Consider the following 22,083-nt stretch of genomic DNA (forward strand, 5'->3'; position numbering starts at 1 on the left):
TTTTCAATCAGAGGACTGATCATGCGATATCAGTGCCACTGAGTTCAATCCATTCTTGGCAATTTATCTCAATGCGACATGGCATCAATATTAGGGATCTTTAATACGGAAACTTTGCAATGACTCATTTAATGATCATTCACAAATACTTGAAGGTCAACTCAAATGGCAGCTTTATTGTTCTGATCCAGATCAGACAAATTGTGACAGTCCAAAAGAAAGAAAAGAAATTCTGGAATGTAACTTATCCAGTCCAGCAGCATCTGTAATATGACTTTTTCAGAACAGGTTCATAACAGACTAGATATGTTAACTCAAAATCTGTCTCCAGATGTTGCCTCATCTCCACCAATTTCTTTTTCTGTTTCAAATTTCCATAATCTCCAGCATTTTGCTTTTCTGGACTGGCCCAGCTTGGTGAGATTTTGACAATATCATCCATTCCTGTTTCCATTAGTGTTATTCTGCCGATTACACTCATCATGCCCCAGTGTCTGTTTCTTCTTTTAAGTTCCAAAAAAATGCGAATATCATCCTAAATGCATGAATATCTGGAAATCAGTTTTGATTAAAAGTAATTTTAGAGGTGGCTGCACTTCATGAGACAACAGAAATAGATGACTCATGACAGCACAATCCGTGCCCTTCACTGAAAGCATCTCCCCTCAGGCTCTGAAAACTTTTCATACAAATCTCAGAATATTTTCAGCAAAGCTGTGGTCACACAGCCCATCATCTCTGTACCGGCTGGGGATGAACTGTATTCCTACTATTATTATTCTGTCATCTCACGATACACCTAACATTTTGAAATCTTGATCTGCTTTTAATTTTGAATATCCTGGGGATACCCCATGATTAAAAAGTGTATACATAATACGTAATTTCCTACATCACATTTAAAGTTATCATACTATGATCATATTGTTGTTTGGCACTCCATCTCCCAAGTATAACGTATTGACTTGCTCTGCTTTGCATTTCATTCTGTCTGTCAGAATAAGTGCTAGTTAAATACTGGTGACATTGGGATATCACTGTCTTCCTCTCCAGTCACGACAGCCACTGCCACCATTCCACTCGTCTCTGAACCATTGTCACATTCATTCTGTCCCTGACTATTTAGTCCATGCTGTTTAATGACAATGTCATTGTACACGCTGCATTTGATTTTAGTTTTGGTCAATTGAATCAAGAAATGTAAATGTTAGTGCGTTAAAGCACATAAACTGCAATGAAGAACTTTGCATGTTGAAGATACATTGTTGTTTTATTACAGCAGCGAGAAAACCACACTTACTCTGCAAGGTCAGCCCGACTATGCCCAGCGATTATTTTTTGTTGTTGTTGGTTGTGTCAGAGTAATCAGCACAGTAATAACATTTTGATTGTGTTTTATTTTGGAGGGGGAGGGTGTTGGTGCAGGTGGTTACAGCATTGCACATGGACAACAGGGCAGAGCCATTTAGCCTGAAAAATGAAAACATCCATCATTCTCCCTCACGACAGACGTCATTAGAGCAATTGCTAATGGTATATAAGACCTACAGCCAATGATGTTAACATGCAATCCAGTCTAGTTTTAATTGTGAACTGAAGGTTCACTGAAGGTGTATTGAAAGGCGTTAACTGGAACTGTTTGTTCGGTGACTGTGATTGATGTCAGTCTCCACAGATTCAAACTGTGTCACAGGAGGCTTTCCCTCTCCTATTACTAAGGGGCTCCATTCAGTGTGTTATCCCACAGTACAAGTGAGACATCAGCAAACACACTAACAGGGATCAGCAGCTGCAGAGAGAGGGGGCGGAGAGATCAGAATCTGAGAACAATAGACTGGAATGTTACAACAATGGATCAGAATCTGAGAACAATAGACTGGGATGTTACAACAATGGATCAGAATCTGAGAACAATAGACTGGAATGTTACAACAATGGATCAGAATCTGAGAACAATAGACTGGAATGTTACAACAATGGGCAGGAGTTTATCCTCGGGTCTTTACTATCTTACTAACTATAGGTCGACATTACCAGAGCGGATACTTGGTGTACTGTGGGTTATTCAAGTTGGTTACTATCCCATTCTCGCTATTGTTGGTGTTCCTGGTAAGTCTCTCTATCTCTGTCCAGTCATTACTTCCACAAAGTATATTCAACTTTATTGTTGTTTCTGTTGCCGACATTTGGAAAAGATGGAATCTATTATCTTCAGTTTAATTAAAACCTCACTTCATTGTTCATGAATTTCAGACTCATCCTTCAAAGGCATCTGAGAACAAGACTTGTTCACGTCATTGAGAGCCTTTATTGATTTATGTTTCGCTATTGTCTCCATCGCCAAACCTGTCCAACACCAGCTCCATAATGTCCCCACTCTCCCCCTCTGCCTCTGTACTGTTACTGAATAAACCATTATCTATGACGTGGTAAAATTCAGACTTTATAGTTCCAGCTCTTTTCTGACCTGTCTTCCAAGTTATAATTAATTTGATCACACCCTTGTTCTTCTTTCTGAAGTAATCAACGATAGGAACATCATGTCAGAGCAATTAAGTCACTCAGCAGGTAATTCCAGAGTCACAGGTTATTACTCTAAAGATACTGTTTCAAATCACACCACAGTTGGTGGTAGAACTTAAATTCTAATGATAAGAATTGTAACGAAAGTGAATTTCAGTAATAACAACCATAAAATCAGCAGCATTTTGACTAAAAAACCGATCTCATTCCACTGATCTCCTCTGATAAAGAAATCTAACGTTTTACTGGTCTGGATTAAGTGTGAATTCAAACCCATAACAATGTGTTTGGCTCCAAACTGCCTTGTGGAATGGTCACAGTTAAAGGTAATTGATGATGGTTCACATGTTGTTGCTATCGCGACTGTGATACAGAAAATTGTGCAATTACATTGTCCACTGCTTCTATTAAGAGCAGACTCATTAATATTTCAGGCCACTGCGACTGTGTAGAGATATGTCTACTTATCAGCCAGGAAAATAAACTAAGGAAAGAAAGGCATTTCCAACACTGAGAGAGAACACAATGTATGCATCAGGGAGAGGGCAGTACTGACAAAGAGCATCAAGCGAACTGGTTTCATTCTAGAACTTACTCAGAGATAGTAGGAACTGCCGATACTGGAATATGAGATTAGGTATAGAGCTGGATGAACACAGTAGGCCAGGCAGCATCAGAGAAGCAGGAAAGCTGATGTTTCGGGTCTGGGCGCTTCATCCAGCTCTTCACATTGTTATCTCATTCTAGAACTTTCTTTGCAGCAGTGGGTGACTTATCCATCATGTGCCAGAGTGCCAACCTCCAATATATTCACAACATGACAAACGCCAGCCCTGCCTGGTGTAGTGAATGTGATGTTCTGTTTCCATGAAGGGAGGAACAGAAACTCTTCCAGAAATAGCAGGGAACATGGTGAATAGTGAAAATGAGGAACTGTGGGAAATTCAAATCAAATTTTACCTGAGATAACTTGCTTCATTGTTCATTACATCACCAATTTTAGTGTCATCTGCAAACTTACCAACTATACCTCCTGTTTTAAAAGTGAAATCATTATAGAATGACAAAAACAATGGCCCATTACTGGTCCTTGTAGGACACCATTGGCCACAGGTTTGCATTTCGAAAAGCACTCTGTCACTGTGCTTTGTCTTCTTCCTTTGAGCTAATTTTTATTCAAATTGTTCGTTCTCCCTGTATTCCATGTGATGTGACATTGCTAACCAGTCCACCATGTGGGACCTTGTTGAATGCCTGACTGAAACCTATATAGACAACATCTAACACTCTGCCTCCATCAATCCTTCTCGTCATTTCTTCAAATTTAATCAAGTTATTGAGACACAATTTCCCAGGCGCAAAGCCATGCTGACTGTCCTCAATCAGCCCTTCCCTTTCCAAATACATGTAAATCCTGTCCTGAAAATCCCCTCCAACAATGTGCCCATCACTGATGTCATCCTCACCAGTCTACAGTTCCCTAGCTTTCCCTGATCACCTTTCTTAAATAGTGGGACCATGTTAGCCAACTTTCAGCCTTCCATCACCTCATCGGTGGCTATCGATGATACAAATATCTCAGCAAGGGGCCCATAAGTCAGTCCCCTACGTTCCCATAAATGTCGAGGATCTACTTGATCAGATCCTGATGATTTATTCATCTTTATGCATTTTAAGGGGCCAGCACCACTACCTCCGTAATGTGGACACTTCTTGCTGTTTATTTCCCCGAGTTCCCTCAGGTTCATATTCTTTGAACAGAAAGCACAGATACAATTTGTTCATTTTAGTAACTCACTCATCTCCTGCGGTTCCACACATAGGCAACCTTGCTGATTTTTAAGGGGCCCCATTCTCTCCTTATATACTCTTTTCTCCAAAATGTATTTGCATAAATCCTTTGACTTCTCCTTAACCCTATTTACTGAAACTCTCTCATGACCACTTTTTGCCCTCATGATTCCCTTCTTAAGTATACTCCAACTGTCCTTCGTCTCCTGTAGGGATTCATGCAATCCCCGCTGTTGATACCTGATACATGCCTCCTTTTTCTTGATCCGAAACTCAATTTCTCGAGTCATCCAGCATTCCCTACACCTATCAGCCTTGCCTTTCATCCTAACCAAGTGTACTGTCGCTGGAATTTCGTTATAAATTTGTGACGATTTCCCATTGCAAGCCATCCCTTTACTTGCAAATATCATTCATATCAACTTTTGACAATTCACGGCTAATATCGGTTCAAAATGACCTTGCTGAAGTTTAGAACTTTAGCTTTTAGGTCAGGTTAATTCTTTTTCATACTTATTTTAAAATGAATAAAATTATGGATTTTTTTTGCCCCAGAGTGCTACCCCACTGACAACTCGGTTACTTTCCCTGCCTTATTCCCCAAGAGTACGTCTAATTCTTTCTTTAACCTTCTCTTGGAGGTAAATCCACATGCTGAACAAAAAAAATTCATGAACATACACAAAAAAACCCTCCTTCTATCTGATTCTTTCACACTATGGCAGGCTCAGTCTATTTTTGGAAAATTAAAATCCCCTACCATGGCCACCTTATTATTTTAACACATAACTGTCATATCCTAACAAATTTGCTTCTCAGTTGAACCACTGACTGTTTATTTTTGTGGTGGGGAGTACAATTCCTACAAGGTGGTCAACTCTTTCTTATTTCTCAATTGCACCCAAATAACTTCATTGATCACACTCATAGGAATATCCTCCCTAAGTACAGCCAGAATGTTATCCCAAATCAAAAATGCCATCGCCCTTCTTCCCCACCTCCTTTGCAACGTTTTCTACCTGTCTGACAGCAGCTATCTGTTTGAACGTTAAGCTGCCATGACTGTCCATCCAGGAGCCACATTTCTGATAGCTATGTTATCCCAGTCTCATGTCACTAACCGTGCCGAGTTAATCTGCAATACTATCAGGCCATGTGCATTGATATAAATGCAGTTTAACTTATCAGACCTACCTCATTCTCTGCTTTGCTCCAGCCTGCTTTGCCTATTTGACTTGCTTTTTTTTAAAAAAACTACTGCAACAGACTCAGACTGCTCCCTTTTCTCACAATGTCGCTTGATCCCTCCAGCATATCCATCTGCACCAACCCTGCAACCCACCCTCACCATCTTACCAGTTTAAATCCTCCTGGATGGCTAGAACAATTCTCAATGCCAGAATATTAGGCCACTTCCCATTCAACTGCAATCCATCCTCTTTGTAAAGTTCACTTCAACCCAGAAGAGATTCCAAATATCCAGAAATGTGTATCCTTTCCCCCATATCAGCTCCTCAGCCCCGAGTCCATCTGCTCGATCTTCTCTATTCCAAACCTCACTAGTTCGTGTCACCAGAAGTAATCCAGGTATTACTGTACTCACCAACCAACTTTCATACATCCTTCCCTAATTTCCCATGTGCTACCCTCAAAATCTCATCCATTTTCTCGTCCTATGTTGTTAGTTCCAAAGTGTACAACAATCTCCTGTTCGTCTGTCGAGCCATTGAGAATATTATATACCCTGTCCAAGACATCCTTAACCCTCGCACTCTGTAGGCAACACACTATCCTGCTGTCTTGCTGTTGGCTGCAGAAACGTCTGCCTGTGTTTCTGCCTTGACAGTTCCCTGAAATCAATCACTTGGAACCTGATGTAATCCTCATTACAGTAGAGACAGTATGGCTACCAGAAACTTGGCTCTGAGTGCTATATGCCTCCGAGAGTCTGTCACGCCCGAATTCCAAAAAACAGCATAATCGTTTGAGATGGAGATGGCTACAGGAGACTCCTGCATTGCCTGTCTACCCATCCTACATTTCCTACAAGTAACCCATCAACCTCACTGCATCTGCAGTATTTCTACCCCCGGAACAGATATTCATCACATTCCCTCGCTCCTGTAAATTCCTCTTTGCCTCCAGCTACTGCTGTAACTGATCCATGCGATCTGATATGATTCATAGAACATTACAGTGCAGTACAGAACCTTCAGCCCTCGCTGTTGCACCGTCCTGTGAAACCAAACTGAAGCCCATCTAACCTACACTATTCCCTTATCATCCACTGTCCCTCCTAACCATCAGCAAGTGACATTAAAGTAACCGTTCTGAGCGAGGGTCACCGGACTCGAAACATTAACTCTGTTTTCTCCTTCACAGATGCTGCCAGAGCTGCTGAGTTTTTCCAGTGACTTTGTTTTTGTTCTGACATTAAAGTCACATGTGTGTACCATAAGCAATGGCACCAGGAGAAACCACATGGAGCAGTCTGTCTGTGCATTCTCTGCTTCATTGGTTTGTCATGCTGGAGCATCAATGACATCCTTCTGTTTCTGTTTATGTGGCTTGAGGGTCGGAATGGCCGACTCCTGGTCCCAGGGACAAGGTTCAAGGACCTGATTGGATGACCCCGGTACCTGTTTAACAGCTCGATGTGCTGACGAGACTCCTTGCCTTCCTGTGTAATAGGCAGGAGAGAGTGAATGGGCTGTGCCTCTTATTTCCCAATAGTTTTGATGAGCTAAATGGCTTCATCCCCTTCCTTTGAAACCAGCTTGAAGAGCTGGATAAACTGCTCCATTATTACCGTGGACATGAGCAGTGTATAGCTTTGTACTGTTACATGAATATTACCGACACTTCAACAGCATAAGCTTGACTGTTGTCATCCCACACATGTACACAAGACTGCTTCGGGGGGCTGAAAGATGGCAATTTTTCTCTGAATATTGTGTGATACAGGGAACAGCCAAGGTCATTTTTTCTCAGGTGAGGGTGCGCAAAAATAGAGTGCATAGAGTTATTGAGAGACGGAGGAGATTTTAAAGAGACCTGAAGGGTAACTGTTGCATGCAGAGGGTGCTGTGTGTAAGCAATAAGCTGCCAGAGGAAGTGGTTGAGACTGGTACAGTCACAACATTTAAAAGGCACCACGATGGATACATGAATAGGAAGGGTTTAGAGGGTTATGGGCCTAATGCTAGCAAATGGAAATACATCAGTTTGGAAATTCTGGTCAGCATGGACGGGTTGGACCAAAGGGTCTGTTCCTGAACTGTATGACTCTGTGGCTCGACAAGACTTTCCTTCCAGGAATGAGTAACGTGAAATAAATTTGATAAGCTTCTGAAGCAATTGCATTTTGTTTTCAGTTTAGGGAATTGTAACTGCTCGGAATATATCGGGAGTGGTCTCAGTAAAGCCCAGTACAGGTGTAGTACAACAATCCAATGATTATAGAGATAGGTTTTGCATAAAACAGCACCATTCCATATACTTTCTTAATCAGTGGCTACATGCGCAGACTAAAATTATAGGATTCATGTGCCAGGACTCACAGATACATCAGCACCACCATGTTCTGCAATCGCTTTCATGTACTTTACTGTTATTTTATCCTTCCATCATAGCACAGACTTCCCCATAACCATATTCAGCCTGGAGTCAGGTCACTAGTGGTGTGCCTCAAGGATCTGTTTTGGGACCACTGCTGTTTGTCATTTTGATAAATGACTTGGCCGCCAGCATAGGTGGATGGGTGAGTAAGATGACACTAAAGTCGGTGGAGTGGTGGACAGTGTGGAAGAATGTTGCAGGGAGACTTGGTTAAACTGCAGAATTTGGCTGAAACGTGGCAAATGGAGTTTAATACGGATAAACGTGAGGTGATTCATTTTCAGACGTTTCGTCACCATTCTAGGTAACATCATCAGTGATGATGTTACCTAGAATGGTGACGAAATGTCTGAAAACAAACCTTCCAGCTCAGCGAGCAAACTCACATCCAGAACCTCAACCTGAGCTACAAATCTTCTCAAAACTCGTGAGGTGATTCACTTTGGGAGGAATAATAGGAAGGCAGAAGACTGGGTCATTGGAAAAAAAATATTGGTAGTGTGGATGTGCAGAGGGATCTTGGTGTCCATCTACATAGACCCCTGAAAGTTGCCACCCAGGTTGATAGTGCTGTTAAGGCGGCTTACGGTGTGTTAGGTTTTATTGGTAGAGGGATTGAGTTCCGGAGCTGTGATGTTGTCAAGTTCGTTTTCGGAGACCCTCATGGACTTACTGCAATAACAAGACACTGACCTGTTTAGAAAAACACAAATCCTTTTATAACCAACTAAGTACAAGCTGTGGAGAATTACTGTACTCAACCCAGCACAGAGTGCACAGTCTCAAGTAATTCTCCCCGAGCAGCGGACAGTCCCCGCTTTTTATAGTTTACAAAAGACATGATACATAAAACGATTTCACAACTTACAATGACATGATACATAAAACAATTACTACAACAGACAAAAACAGGATACCAAACAGTTATTCCATCAACAACATAAAAGACCAGGATATAGTATCGATTGCTAGTGAAGCAGCTGCTAATGGCAGGAGGCGATTTCGATTTGTTGGCTAGGACAGATTCTGATTTCAAGTTGCCAGTGTGTCTGACTAGAACAAAGTCAGTGCCCTGGCCCCTTTGTCAGCGACAGAAGTTACATGCTTCAGAGGTTTCACACCTTTACAAAACTTCCCCAGCTAACCCTATTTGAAACAGTTTGATTCGGATTTTAATTCAGTCAGCAATCTTAAGACAGTGTCTGCAGACCGATGTGTGAGAAGAAAAGGAGTTACAAAAGCTTTACACTGAATTCCTAGCTGGGCAGGAAGCTTCAGGGTAGTGCCTGCATATCAATGTGTAGGTGGATAAGAGTTTACTTCTATAAATTAAAGTCTCTGTGTAGGAATCAAATGCAGACAAAAGATTTTAATTTATAGAAGTATATAAATGAATGGGATGTTTTCACATTCACATGTCTCAGACAGTTTAACTGCAGGTCCATAACAGCGAAACATCAACAGTTACTTAGGGCTCTGAAACTATCTGTATAACAGTCATGTAAATATTACTCACCCAGCTGTGAGCTGATAGTGGGGTAGAGAAGCTCTGAAGATAGTATGGAAGTGGCAGTCCTGTTGAAATTAGAGGACTCAGAACTTTGTCAGAAACTGAACAGCATCCTGTTTTGTAGTAAGTACTTACATATACATTTATTTTATATCAATGTTACATGCAACCATTCTGACGTGAAAATGCCTTAATATGCAGTTTCTGAGTAGCTGTAAATGGAAGTGTCTCCGAGCTCGGCTTATAGACCTCTTCCGCGTGTATGTGGTACAAGTTTGAATAAACTCACCTTGTTTCAATCCAGTGAGGTCTGAAGACACAATGTTTTCAAAAACCAGCTATCCATGGAAGAATAATATTCTCTGGTTCCTATTGAACTTAACTTTGTCATGATTCCTTAATACAATGCTCTGTCAAATGGAGCCTTAAGATAGTGGATAGTCACTCTCACATTTGGAATTCAGCTGTTTGGTCCACGTTTGCACCAAGAATGTAGGGAGGAGAGGAGATGAGTGGCCCTTGCTTAACTCAAACTGAGATCCATCACTATGATATTACAAAGCAAGTGCTGCATGATGTCATTGTTGTCACCCTGTTTTGACTGCATTTACGTACTGACAGGCCAGACAACTGACTGAAGGCTTGTCCACACAGACCACATGTATGGTTTCTCTTCACTGTAAACGATGCTTGTTCCTTCCATGTTCAAAGCTCCTGAGAATTAAGTGTTCCTGGCAGTTTTTGATCCCGTGTTTGAGTTGAGCTGCCTGTCAGTAAATGTTCCCTTTCAAATTTCCTGGAAAATAAATTTAATACAGTAAAAGTAGAATGAAAGCTGCCGGATTGTCACCTGGCTCACAAAAAACTGCGGGGTGTTGCAAGTCAGGAATGAAAATAAAAGTTGCTGGAAAAGCTCAGCAGGACTGACAACATCTGTGAATGAAAAAAACAGAGTGAATGTTTCAGGTCTGGTGACCCTTTCTCAAGTTGAGAGTAAGGGTCACCAGACCCGAAACAGAAGCTCTGTTTTTTTCCTTCACGATGTTGTCAGTCTTGTTGAGCTACTCCACTTGGATCATTTGATACCTTTGAAAGGACAGAAGATGAAAAATACAGGACAAATCAGGCTGTGGGAACTGGCTGCAGTGCCAATCATTATTTGTGCAGAGCCAGAGTGGGAGGTTTGAGTGAGACCACAACAATGCTTCGGTGTAACAATACAAACCGTACAACTATCGGACCATAACCTGTGTCAGTCTGTAACTGGATACATGTAAATGACCGAAGCTGGCTGAAAATGCATTCGTGCAAGCAAGTCAGAATTCATGGTCCTCCTTTTGATAATTAATTCCCCTTTTGCACTGGTGAGATTTGCATTTTGAGTACTTGTGTTCAGTTCTGGTCACCCAACTTAAAGAAGGTTATGAAACATTTCGGGGCAAATTCAGTGGACTAATACCTGGAATGAGTGGATTGCCTTAAAAGAAAATCTAGAGGAAAATCGAGACAGGCTCGCCTGTGTCCTCTGGAGGTGAGAAAAGAAAGAGGAGATTAAATTGGAACATGAAAGATCCTGAGGGGACCTGACCAGATGCATGGTGAAAACGTGGTCCCTCTTCTGGAAGGATCTAGAACTGAGGGTCATTGTTTAAAGGTAAGGGTGAGTCCATTTGAAATAGTGAGGAACATTTCTTTTCTCTCAGAGGGCTGAGAACCTTTGTGATTCCCTTCGTCAAAAGGCAGTGGATGCAGATTCTTGCTGACCAAGACGATGAAAGATATTCTGAGATATGCAGGCACATAGAGCTGAGGTTGAAATTAGATCAGCAGTGATTTTATAGAGTCGCAGAGCAGGGTCGAGGGGCCTAGTGGCCTACACTTGTTCCTCATTCCTTTGTTTGAATAAACCGCAAGACAAAGAAACTCAAGTCTTGTCTGATTACTGTGGGTGAGGGGGGGTCAGGGTTTGTATTCCCACTTCACTCACCCAGCGGATTAGTTCCTCTCTACACCCCAAACAGCTTCAATTAACATTGGAAAAAATTTAATCACATCAGCCGTCATCCTTCTAACTTACAGGGAAAACATCATTCCTAGTGGGATGATGCATTTTAAATCAGAGTAGAGAACACACAAATTAGGAATCAGAGTTGTCCATTCTGTCCCTCGAGCCTCAAGAAGGTCAAAGCTGATCTATTTACGCTTCGATTCCACATTCCCACTTGGCCTTAATAATTAAAAAAAAAACACCCTGTGGGCATTGCTGGCTGAGTTTAGTTGTCATGGAGAAGGTGGCAGTGATCTGCCTTCATAAACCACAGTAGCCCATGAGTGGTAGGTGGACACATAATGCTGTTAGGGAGAGAATTCAGGATTTTGAACCAGCAGTACTGAAGGTGTAGCAATACATTTCCAAGTCAGGATGGTGAGTGGCGTGGAGGGAATTCACGCCCAACACAGTCTACAGCACGGAAAAAGGCTCTTCTGGCTCTGTCTGACCTTGACACTATCTTCCAAGTACTCTGTTATTCCATCTTTTATAGCTGACCCTAACATTTTTCCAACCAACAATTTTATGCAAATTCCCTGTTTTCTTTCTGACTCCCTTCTTACATACTGGGGTTACATTAGCAATCCTCCAATCCATAAAAAACTGACGGTGTATAGAATTTGGAGGATAACCACTTGTGCATCTACTATTTCTACAGCCACTTCCTAAGGTACTTTGAGATGAAGGTTATCAGTCTCTGGAGATTTATCTGCCTGTTATCCCATTAGTTTTTCCAATATCATTTTCCTACTAATACTGATTCCACCTTCCTATTAGACCCTGAGATCCCCTTAATTTTGGGACATTATTTGTATCCTCCTTATTGAAAACCTCAGTCATATTTAATTGGTCTGCCATCACTTTGCACCCCATTATAAATTCAATGTTTCTGCTTGTAAGGAGAACCCATATTCTTCGTGACCAGTCTTTCACTACCAATCTTCAACGAAGAGTTTAATGACAATCATGAAACCGTTGTCAATCGTCAGGAAAAAAAAAAATCATCTGGCTTACGGCTATCCTTCAGGGAAAGCACGGCCCGTTTCTATCTCCTTCCCAAAATCCACAAACCTGCCTGTCCTGGTCGACCCATCGTCTCAGCCTGCTCCTGCCCCACCGAACTCATCTCCATCTATCTGGACTCCATTTTCTCCCCTTTGGTCCAGGAATTCCCCACCTACGTCCGTGACACCACCCACGCCCTCCACCTCCTCCAGGACTTCCAATTCCCTGGCCCCCAACACCTCATATTCACCACGGACGTCCAGTCCATATACACCTGCATTCCGCATGCAGATGGCCTCAAGGCCCTCCGCTTCTTCCTGTCCCGCAGGCCCGACCAGTCCCCCTCCACCGACACTCTCATCCGCCTAGCTGAACTCGTCCTCACCCTCAACAACTTCTCTTTTGACTCCTCCCACTTCCTACAGACTAAGGGGGTGGTCATGGGCACCCGCATGTGCCCCAGCTATGCCTGCCTCTTTGTAGGTTACATGGAACAGTCCCTCTTCCACACCTACACAGGCCCCAAACCCCACCTCTTCCTCCGGTACATTGATGACTGTATCAGCGCCGCGTCTTGCTCCCCAAAGGAGCTCGAACAGTTCATCCACTTCACCAACACCTTCCACCCCAACCTTCAGTTCACCTGGGCCATCTCCAGCACATCCCTCACCTTCCTGGACCTCTCAGTCTCCATCTCAGGCAACCAACTTGTAACCGATGTCCATTTCAAGCCCACCGACCCCCACAGCTACCTAGAATACACCTCCCCCCCACCCACCCTCCTGCAAAAAATTCCATCCCCTATTCCCAATTCCTCCGCCTCCGCCACATCTGCTCCCACGATAAGACATTCCACTCCCGCGCATCCCATGATCACTCTCCAGCTTTGTGAAGAATTCTATCCTATTGTGGTCACTCATCCATCCTTAAGGGCCCATACTCAACTGGATTGTCAATTATTCCATCCTCATCATACAATACCCATCTGATTCTTCAACATGTTGATTCATAAAATTGTACCATATAGACACTAAGGATCCCTCCTGCACTATACTGCTACAGTGTGATTTGGGCAATTTATAAGTAAGTTGCAGTCACCTGTAATTAAAGCCATACCTTTATGCCTTGTATCTCTCAATTCCACCCTAATGCCTTCCCCAATATTACTGCAGCTTGGGGTCCATATGCAGCACTAAGGTCATTTTCTGTCCATTGGTGTTTCTCAGCTCAACCCAAACAGACTCTACTTCAATACACCCTATATCCTGGCTCACATCAGTTTCCTGTTTTAATCAGCAGCTCCTGACAAGTCCTTTTCCCTCTTTCCTGCCCAATCCATCTTCCTCAGACAACCCACTGATTCCAGGTTTCAATCTTGTAAACCTCCTCTGAGCCACTTTGAATAAACGAACGAAAGACCAAAACCTGCAGACAGTATTCGAGATTTGGTTTGACCCCTTCCTTGTACAAATGAAGCAGAACATCTTTTCATTGATGATTATTTGTTGTCATAACAAGGGAGATGGCCTCGTGGCTTTCTGGATTTCAGAGAGATCTTAATCAATTGGGGCAATGGGCTGAGGAATGGCAGATTGAATTTTATTTGGATAAATGTTTGTTTTGCCACAACGCAATACTTCACAAGGGCAGGACTTGCACAATTAACGGTTGGGCTCTGGGTAGTGTTGCAGATCAGAAAAAAAAACCTCGGGTTTCAGGTACATCATTCTTGGAAATTTGCATCACAGGTAGACAGGGTGGTGAGGAAGGCATTTAGCACACTTGTCTTCATTGCTCAGGCCTTTGAGTACAGGAGTTGGGAAGTGATGTTGGCGAGTCCTCTTCTGGAGGACTGCGTGCTGCTCTGGTCATCCTGTTGTGGGAAGAATATTGTTAAACTGGAGAGGGTTTGGAAAAACACTTACCAGGATATTGCCAGGAATGGAGGCGTTGAGTTATAAACATACGCTAGATTGGCAGGAACTTCTTTCACGGGAAGGTAAGAGGTTGAGGGATGACCTTATGTAAGTTTAATAAAATAATGAGAGACACAGATAAGGAATAGCAAAGGTCGTTTCCCTCAGGTTGGGGATTTCAAAACCAGGGGCATATTTTTAAAATGACAGGAGAAAGATTTTAAAAAAGACATGACGGGCATTTTTTTGTTTTATATAGAGTGCTCAGTGTGTGGAATGAACTGCCAGAGGAAGTGATGGATGTGGGTAGTAACGATGTTTGAAAAACATTCAGATAAGGACATGAATTTGAATGGTTTGGAGCGAATATGGGCCAATCGCAGGGATTTTTCTTTTAAAATAAGGAAAACATTGCTGCTATCACGAGAAGAGATGTTTCTGAAAAATCATCCCATGAAAACATATGTTGAAATTAGAAATAAGAAATAAGAAAGGAACAATCATCTGATGGGATTGTACCATAGGCTTCCTAATAGTCAGAGGGAAGCTGAGGAACAAATATGCAGAGGGATTTCAGATATGTGTAAGAATAACAAGGTTGTAATAGTTGGTGATTTTCAGTTTCCAAACATTTACTGGGACTGCCATTGTGTTAAAGGTTTAGATGGTGAGTATTTTGAGAAATATGTTCAAGAAATTTTTCTTTATCAATAAATCGATGTTCCTATGGGAAAAAAAATAAGGCATAGCAAGTGACTGAAGTGACAGTACAGGGAAACTTTGAGTCTTGTGACAGAATTACTATCAGTTTTAAAACAATTTTGGAACAGGATATGCCTTCCAGAAAAAGTAAAAGTTTTAATTGGAGTAAGGCAAATTTTAATGCTATAAGAAAAGAACTTTCAACACTTCTGAAGAAGGATTAACAGACCCGCAACATTAACTCTGATTTGTCCGTCACAGATGCTGCCAGACCTGCTAAGCTTTTCCAGCAGCTTCTGTTTTTATAACTTTCAAAAGTTGACATGAGTAGATGGCAGGTATAAGGATGTCTGATAAGTGGGGGGCTTTCAAAAATGTGACAATTCAGAGTCATTATGTCTCTGAAAGAGTGAAAGGTAAGGTTGGTAGGATTAGAGAACAATGGTGAAAAAAGATACTCGGGTTTTAGTCAAGAATAAAAAAAATATAAATTAGTAGATATATAAAAAAACTTGGCTCAAATGAATCTCTTGAAAGTGTAAACAGTGTTAGGGGCATTCTTAAACAGGAGATCAGGATGGCAAAAAGGCAACATGAAACTGCCTTGGTTGATAAGCTTAAGAATAATTCAAAGAGTTTCTACAAGTGCATTAAAAGCAAGTGAGCACCGAAAGAGCAAGCAGGGCTCCATAAAGATGAAAGAGATCAACTCTGTGTTGAGCATCAGGAGAGGAGAGAGACTTGAAAGGAATATATTGCATCAGTTTTCACTGTTGAGAAAGAAATGGACGGGGGACAAGTCAGGGGTAGAAATATTTTGGTTTGAAAACTGTTCATGGAGATGGGGGAGATTTTCAATGAATATTTCTCCTCAGTATTTACTAAGCAGAGAATCATGGATGCTAAGGAAACAAGGGAAGCAAGTGGGGATGTTTTGGACCATCGAGGTGGCGTTTGCAGCCTTAAAGCACATTAAGGTTGATAATTCCACTGGATCTGATGAAGTCCATCTTTAGACACTGTGGGAGGCTGGGGTAGAAATTGCAGAGACCCTTGCAGAGATTTTTCCCTTCATCTTTTCTCACGACTTAAATTCCAGAAGACTGGAGGGTGGCTAATGTTGTCCCATTGGTTAAGAAAGGTAGCAAAGACCAGCCAGGGAACTACAGGCCAGTGAACCAGTGGTAGACAAGGTATTGGAGATGATATTCAGGGAGTCAATCAACCAAAGCTGGGATATTCAAGATCTGATGAGGGACAGTCAGCATGGATTTGTGCACAGGAATCATGTCTGACAAATCTATTCAAGTTTTTTGAGGAGGTAAGCAAGAGGACTGATGAGGTTAGGGCAGCGAATGCTGTCTATATGGACTTTAGTAAGGCCTTCAACAAGGTACCATATCGCAGCCTAGTCATGAAGGTTCGGTTGTGTGGGATCCAGGGAGAGCTAGCTCATGGGATTCAAAATTGGGTCGATGGTAGGAAGCATAGCATGATGGCTGAACGTTGGTTCTCGGACTGGAGGCCTGTGGCTAATGGTGTGCCATGGGGGTCGATACTGGGATCTTTGCTATTTGTCCCTTACATAAATGATCTGGATATGAATGTATATGCCATGATTAGTAATTTTGTATCATCTGCAAACTTAAGAGGTATCGCTGAGGTATCAAAAATTACAGGGGGATTGTGATCAGATGTGGAAGTGGGCTGAGGATTGCCAAATGAAATTCAACACAGCTAAGTGTGAGGTGTTGGCCTTTGGAAAGTTCAGCCAAGGTAGGAGTTATACAGTAAATGGTGAAGTTCTGAGGAATATTGTGAAACAGAGAGACCGAGAAACACAAGTGCACAGTTGGTTCAAAGCAGCATCACAGGTAGACAGGGTGGTGAAGAAAGCATTTAGCATGCTGGCCTTCTTCAGTCGATGCATTGCATATAAGAGTTGGGATGTTATGTTAAAGATGTGCAGGTCATTGGTGAGGCCACACTTGCAGTGTGGTGTACAGTTTTGGTCACCCTGTTACAGGAAAGGCATAGTTAAACTGGAAAATGTGCAAAGAGGAGTTACAAGGATGTTGCTAGGAAGAGGAGGTGAGTTCTAAGGAGAGGTTGGCCAGGATTGGACTTTATTCCTTGCAATGGAGGAGAATGAGTGCTGAACTTATTGAGGTGAATAAAATCATGAGTGGCATAGATAGAATGAATGCACGTAGTCTTTTTCCCAGGGATGGGGAATGGAAAACTAGAGTGTACAGATTTAAGGTGAGAGGGGGTAGATTTAAGGAGGACGTGAGGGGCAACTTCTTCACACAGACAGTGGTGCATATTTGGAATGGGCTGCCAGAGAAAGTCGTTGAGACAGGTACAATAGCAACGTTTAAAACACATTTGGGCAGGTACATGGATGGAAGTGTTTAGAGGGGGATATGGACCAAATGCAGGCAGTTAGAAATTGCTGAGTGGGCACCATAGTCAGCACAGACCAGTTTGGGCCGAAGGGCCTGTTTCCATGCTGTATTACACTCTGACTTTAAACCTCCAGGTCCTGCTCTAGTGCATCAAACCATGTTGTGGGAAGTTAAAGAGAAAACATGGGGCCCCGTTGCAGAAATATTTGTATCATCTATAATTACGAGTGAGGTGCCAGATGACTGGAGAGTGGCTAAAATTGTGCCTTTGTTTAAGGAATATCAGGAGAAGCCTGGGAGCTGTAGACCTGAGTCTGACTTCAGTTTTGGGCATGTAGTTGAAGGTAATTGTCAAATGTAGGATTTATGCATTTGGAGAGTCAAGGAATGATTAGTTGATTGAGTTTTTTGGAGAAGTAGCAAAGAAAATTATTGACGGCAGAACGGTGGACGTAGTTTATTTTGACAAGAGTAAAGTTTTTGACAAGGTTCAACAAGGTGGACTAATCAGTAAAGTTAGATCGTATGGGATTCGGGGGAGCTTGTCAACTGGATACAAATATGGCTTAGTGACAGGGCACAGGGACTGGTGGTAGAGGGTTGTTTGTCAGACCGGAGGCCTGTTACCAGAAGTGTTCCACAGGGGTCAGTGCTCACTCCAATTTTGTTTGACTTTATATAAAAAAAAGCGATTTAGATGAGAATAGTGGAGACATGGTCAGTAAGTTTGCAGATGACACCAAAATAGGCAGGATAGTGGACAGCGAAGTAGGCTGTCCAAGATTACAAAGAGATCTTGATTTATAGGGTTAAGAGGCTGAGGAATGGGAGGTTGTGTTTAATTTGGATAAAGGCAAGGTATTTCATTTTGGTGAAACAAACAAGATCAGGACTTGTACAATTAAACGTAGGGCCTTGGGGTTAGTGTTGTCGAACAGAGAGACCTCAGGGTTCAGGCCCTGAATTCTGTGAGGTTGGCATCACATGTAGAAAGGGTGGTTAAGTCGGTGTTTAGCCTGCTTGCCTTCACTGCTCAGACCTTTTGAGTACAGGAGTTGGGACGTTATGTTGAAATTGTGCAGAACATCAGTGATGCCTCTTCTGGAGTAGTGTGTCCACTTCAGATCTCCTGTTCTTCGAAGGATATCATCAACCTGGGGAGGATTCAGCAAAGATTTAGCAGGAAGTTGCCAGGAATGGAGGTTGAGAATCGTAACGAGAGGCTTGATTGGTTGAGGCATTTTTCCACTGCAGTCTAAGAATGGAGGGGTGATTTATATGTTTATAAAATCATGAAGAGTACACCTAAGGTGAATGGAAGATCCCTTTTCATTTGGGAGGGGAATTTCAAGACTGGGGGGCTGCAGAAAGCAAGCTGAAACGTTCCCTGTTCATGTCTGAATCTGGACAGTTCTTATTGCCAGACTATTTGACGAAGGGCCAAAGAGGTGGAGGTTAGGTGATGCTTCTCGTGGCTGGATTAGCTTTCTACTCTGGGTGGCTTCATGCTGCACTTACAGTCTATAGGTTACCAGTACTGGAGGGTATGAGTTATGAGGAGAGACTGGGACTTCACTGGAAAATAGGAGGTTGAGCAGTGACTTTCGAGAGGTTTATAAAATCGTGAGGGGTATAATGTGAACAGCAAGGGTCTTCTCCATTGGATCGGGGAGTCCAAAACTAGAGGGTATTTTTTAAACAGGAGAGGAGAAAGATTTGAAGGGAAACCAGGGGAAGCTGTTTCAAACAGAAGGTTGTTTCTATGTGGAATGAACTGCCAAAGGAAGTGGTAGATGCAGGTACACTTCCAATATTTAAAAGACATTTGGACAGGTACATGAATAGGAAAGGTTTAGAGGGATATGGACCCAACTCAAGCAAGTGGGACTCGTTCAGTTTGGGAAGCCTGGTCGGCATGGACAAGTTGTAATGAAGGAGGCTAGAGAACTCAAATAATTTTTGATATTTTGAAAATAGTTCACAGTACAGGAGACGAAGTGCTAAATGTCTCAGAAAATATAAAGATTGACAAATCTCCAGTACCTGATCTAGTGTATCTGAGGATGTTGTGGGAAGTAAGGGAGGAAATTGCAGTAATATTCGTATCATCTATAAATATGGGTGGGTGTGAGATGACTGGAGAGAGGCTGATATTATCTCTTTGTTTTAGAAGAGATGTGGGAGAAGCCTGAGAACTATGAACCTTAGACTAACACTGGAAAACAGTGACAGAATTAGAGTCAGTATGGATTTACGAAAGGGAAATCATGTTGGACAAAACTGCCAGAATGTTTCAAGAATGCAACATTTCGAGTTGAAAAGGCAGTGGATGTGGCTTATGTCGGCTTTGAGAAGGCATTCAAAGGTCCCACAGAAGAGATTAGCACGTACATTTAAAGCATGAGAGATTGGGTATTCACAGGGATACAGAACTGTTTGGCACAAGGTAACAGTCACTTCTTGTATGCCGACCAGTGACCAGTGTGGTACTGTGGTCCATGGTGGATCCCAGGTATTCATACAATCAATTAGTCATTTAAATGAGAAATGTGTCTCAGTTCGAGATTATCAAGTTGGATTACAAAACTAGGAAAACACAAGTCACTGACAGGAAGCATACAGGTGTAGCAGGGGGTGAAGAAGGCAAATGGTATTTTGACCTGCAGAGTGACAGCATTTGAGTACAGGAGCAGGGATGTCTTGCTGAAATTGTACAGGATCTTAGTGAGACCACACCTGGAATGGTATGTGTAAATTTCCAAGTTTTATCTGAGGAAGGAACTTCTGGCTCTGGAGGCTGTTCATAGCAGTTGATTAGACAGATTCCTGGGATGGCAAGACTTCCATATAAGAATAGGATGGATTGGTTAGGATGAAATTCACTGGAGTTTAGAAGAATGAGGAAAGATTTCACAGAAACCAATAAAATTCTAGGTAAATACAGGAAGGATGTTGTCAATGACCAGGGAGTCAGAGCTTAGGGGCATGGGCGAGACTGTAAAGGAATGAAATGAGGAAATCAAAAAAAAATACAGAGACTGGTGACCCTGTGAAATTTGCTGCCACAGAAAGCAGTTAAGGCCGAACACTGGATGCTTCCAAGAAGAAGATAATATGTATAGTTGTCGGGGCTTAAGGGATCAAAGGGTCTGGCTCTAAAGTGGGAAGAGGCTGAGTAGAATGATCAGTCATGATCAAAGTGACTAGCGGAGAAGGATCGAAAGCTACAATGGCCTGCACCTGTTCCTATTTTCTATGTTTCTATTCTGTTGAAGGGTAGAACATAAGAACAAAATGACGATAATTGACACAAAAAAACAGCACAACCTTATCACCACTGGATGATAATCCTGTAACTCTTACCAAATTGCAACATGGGAGCTACTTCACTACGCAGATTGCAGCAGTTCAAGAAGGTGCAGAGTGATTTTGGAAGCTTCTGCAGTGGCTGCTCTGTCTCTCATTTTCATCCAGTTTTCAAGTTGTTGAATGTTCTGAGAAAAGTAACAGAGTATGTCAGAAATATCTTTGGAAGTTTGCTGATACTGGGGGAAGCAAGGGGTGGGATAGGGGCTGCAGATACAAAGGGGGCAAATTTGGGGAAGGGAACAATGAGAGAAACAACTGGCTGGATTTTGTGGTGGGGTGATGGGTGAAGAATAACCCTAATATCCAAACCACAGGGCCCCAACCCTGCTCAGCTCTCTCCCTCCACTCTGTGGTCTTTCTCTGAGCCTCGGTCAGACCAGCAGCCAGCTGCTGTGACAGAGGCTCAGAGGCTCAGTATCAAAGATGTGCATTTGGCCCAGTTTTAAAGTCCTTCTGTTTGACCACATTCCCTCCCAAACTTGCTGGCACCAGTTCTCAGATGCTGACCTTATTAATGGGCAAAAGAGTCTACACAGTTTTTGAATAATAAACAACCTCCAATTAACTTCCAGGCCTGGCCTCAGAAACCAATAATTGATTTTGTATTGTATTTTTAGCACAACTACTGCTCACAGACCAGACGTCACCGTTCAACTCTCAGATTCAAACCAAAATGATTTTTAAAAACTCAGCGCGGGTGCTAACACAGGACACAGTGGAAAGACCTCTAACCAGTGAGAGCACATTGGAGTTCTGCTTTGCTGAGAACACCTCTCATTGCTGTAATCACATTCTGAAGTGGCTTGACAGGGTAAAAACTGACAGGACTTTCCCTCTCACAGGACAGTCTCGGCCTGTTTCAGGGAAGAAGCCTGAGGCTCTCTGCAACCTACACGCAGCACCAGAAGACCCCTGTTTGGGACCTGAGACCTAAACTGAGCAACCCTGCAGCCCTCTTGCTGGAATACAGCACCGAAGCTGCCCTCCCCTTTAACCTGTGCTCACCACTTGTGGCTCTCGGAGGACCATTGCATTCGGAATATCTCTCCCAGTGCGCATGCTCACAGTCACAATGAGCTGTGCGCATGCTCCATAGCTGAATACGCCGGTTGACATCGAACGACCAATAGCAAGCAAGAGGCGGGACAGAAAAGGCAGCAGAAATGCTTCTCCTCCAACCAATCAGAGGAC

The 22,083-nt window shown here is 42.6% G+C and overlaps 1 long non-coding RNA gene across 1 annotated transcript; it reads right to left on the reverse strand.

The window, feature by feature from the left end:
• Window positions 1–8,628: 8,628 nt before the first annotated feature.
• On the reverse strand, window positions 8,629–21,973 carry LOC132210220 (uncharacterized). Its single transcript, XR_009446450.1, has 3 exons — window positions 21,898–21,973; window positions 20,887–21,017; window positions 8,629–10,238 (listed from the first exon to the last, which is right to left on the reverse strand). It is a non-coding gene; the product is annotated as an uncharacterized LOC132210220 (long non-coding RNA).
• Between the last annotated feature and the right edge of the window lie 110 nt (window positions 21,974–22,083).

This window comes from Stegostoma tigrinum, chromosome 11 (assembly GCF_030684315.1).
Source record: "Stegostoma tigrinum isolate sSteTig4 chromosome 11, sSteTig4.hap1, whole genome shotgun sequence".
NCBI classification, from domain to species: domain Eukaryota; kingdom Metazoa; phylum Chordata; class Chondrichthyes; order Orectolobiformes; family Stegostomatidae; genus Stegostoma; species Stegostoma tigrinum.